This window comes from Octodon degus, unplaced genomic scaffold, assembly GCF_000260255.1.
Source record: "Octodon degus isolate 3935 unplaced genomic scaffold, OctDeg1.0 scaffold00249, whole genome shotgun sequence".
Taxonomy (NCBI): Eukaryota; Metazoa; Chordata; class Mammalia; order Rodentia; family Octodontidae; genus Octodon; species Octodon degus.
In genome coordinates this window covers 1,360,996-1,363,559 of record NW_004524825.1, presented here as the reverse complement: position 1 = coordinate 1,363,559, position 2,564 = coordinate 1,360,996, and positions in this window count along the sequence as shown.

Sequence of the window (2,564 nt, the reverse complement as noted above, 5' to 3'; positions counted from 1 at the left end):
CTACCATTCCTTTGGCTTAAGTTTTAAATACATTAAGACTATTTTTAAGAGAGCATTTTAAGCTGCACAATAAAGTTGTGAGGAACATATGGCATGTCTTATATGACCCTGATCCTGCACACACATGGCCTTCCTTACTATCAACATCCGCTACCAGAGGGTTGCATTTGTAACAATCAGATTAAATCTTTTATTATGAAATAAGTCACACCAGTGCCTAATAAAATAGTAACGGCCAAGCCAACTCAGTTTGAGCCATTTAATGGTGTAAGCACAAATGTGGGGTTTCCTGGCTACTCTCCTGTGAGTGCCGTCTCCTGCCTCGGCTCCACCACTTTACCACTCCTCTCCTGTGCCTTCTTATATCTTTCTCGATTCTTCTTTCAGGTGTCCGTAAAACACTTAATTATGTTTTTCCAGGTTTTACACCTCAAAAAATGGTATTATGCCAAAAATGGTCCCTGTGCAGCTTGTCGCATTCGCGCCTGGTCTGTCCTGGAGCGGTGCCATGTCAGCGCATGTGCCGCTAGGCCCACGTGTGCCAAGTACTGCCGGCTACATCATGCAGGATCTGGGCACAGTACGCTGATCGAGTCCCTTCTTGTTGGACCTTTTGACACCTTCAGTTTTCTGCCTTTATAAACAGATGTTGCCCCAAACATGTATTCTAGTACAGGAATGTCTCTAGCATAGTTTTTTCCTGTTTTAAAAACATTTTTACTTTGAAATAATTTTCAACTTAAAAATAAGTTGCAACAATAGCACAGAATTTCCATATAATCTATACCCAGAATTTTATAATGTTAATATCATGTAACCATGGTACAGTAAACAAAAGCAAGAAATTAACATTGGCACAAAACTTAAAGATTAATAAAAAAATGGAAACAGAACAGTGAAATAATTAGCACAAGAAATTAACATTGACACAAAACTATTGGTCATGGAGAAGTATTAAAAATGATATGGAAAGGCCAGCCAGATAGCTCAGCAGGTTTAAACACTGCTTAGGCAGATGCAGGGGCCGGGGTTCGATCCCCGGCCTGCCGTGCTGGCCCCGATCCCTAGGCATGCTGAGATGGAGACTGAGACTGGGAGTGGTGGCGCGCATCTGTAATCCCAGCGCTTGGGAGGCTGAACACAGGAGGATCACTGTGAGTCCGATCTACATAGTGTGCTCCTATACTAAATACATTTTTAAAAAATGATATGGAGTAGAAAATGTCAGAGGGCTTTCTGAGAAGAACTGTTCTTGCAGAAAACTTGCTTGAATTATAAATAGATATTGACTTGCAGTGTCATGCAATGACACATGAAGAGATGTTAAGCTATGGCACAAAATACGTGCATCTTCCGTTTTACCTGACACTGCCAAATTTCTTGGTAGGCATATTCTATCACACACTACCAGCAGCATAAGAGATCCCAAATCATCCCACTTCTTTGCTAGCACTTGGTGCTATGCTGTGATTGCCGTTTGCCAGTTCTGGGGCTGTGCAATGGTTTCCATTTCTGGTGGGTCACCAGGCACCTTTGCGCGTGCGCAGCGACAGCTTTTCTCTTTCGGAATTTCCTCTTTCTGTGTTTTGCATATTAAAAACTGTCCAGTGTAATGGCATCCGCCCTCTGCCAGAAACCTGGGCTGCACAGCACTCCTAGCGCTCCGTGACTCTTTTTATTTGTTGAAATGCCCTTTGTGGCGTAAACTTTCTAATGACTATTTGGCCAGATGTGTCAATTGGTAACTTTAGAATTTCAGCTCCATAGGTCCTTTGGAGAGAAATCTTTTGGCACCCTTCAGTCACAAAGATATCCTCCTTTTTTTTTTTTTTTTCCTTCTTTGCGTTACTGGGGATTGAACTCAGGACCTTGCATTTGCCAGGCAGGCACTTATTCCACTGAGCTATCTCCCCAGCCCCTATTTTCTTGTAAAAGTGTTAAAATTGTAGTTCTCCCAGGGGCCTGCTGTGACTTAAAAATACTTCCTTGTTTATTAGTACATGTTTGGCATACACATTGATCACATTCATTGTAGGGAATCTTTACCCACACATAATTTTTTTTTACTTCTCCGTTCCCCGCTCCACCCTTCAGCCCTGCCTCCCCTGCCCATTTACAGAAGCTTTGTCTCCATTTAATGCCTCCTTGGCTTTTATTGTTTTGATGAGATTGATGTAAAGCCACATGTAGTTGTAAGAAGCAATGTTTGTTTCTCCATTATGGATGGTAGCCTCTCGTCTCTTTACATCGCTCTAGTTGCTTTTCTGCTCGTGAGTGTGTGTGTGTGTGTGTGTGTGTGTGTGTGTGTGTGTGCATGCTGCATACAGTTTTGTTCACTGGGTAAGTGCCCACGCTGCGACCCACCCAGACACAGAACAGGCCTTCCCACATTCCTCTGGTCCTTTCTGATCATGCTGGCCTCTTTCTAGTGTTCCCGCTGTGCCCCCTCCTTCATCCCTGGCAACTACCCATCTGTTCCTCTGCTGGTAATGTTGTTGCTTCAAAACTGTTACCTCAGAGAAATGAGACAGCACAAAAGCTGTCAGGGTCTTCAGTATTATTCT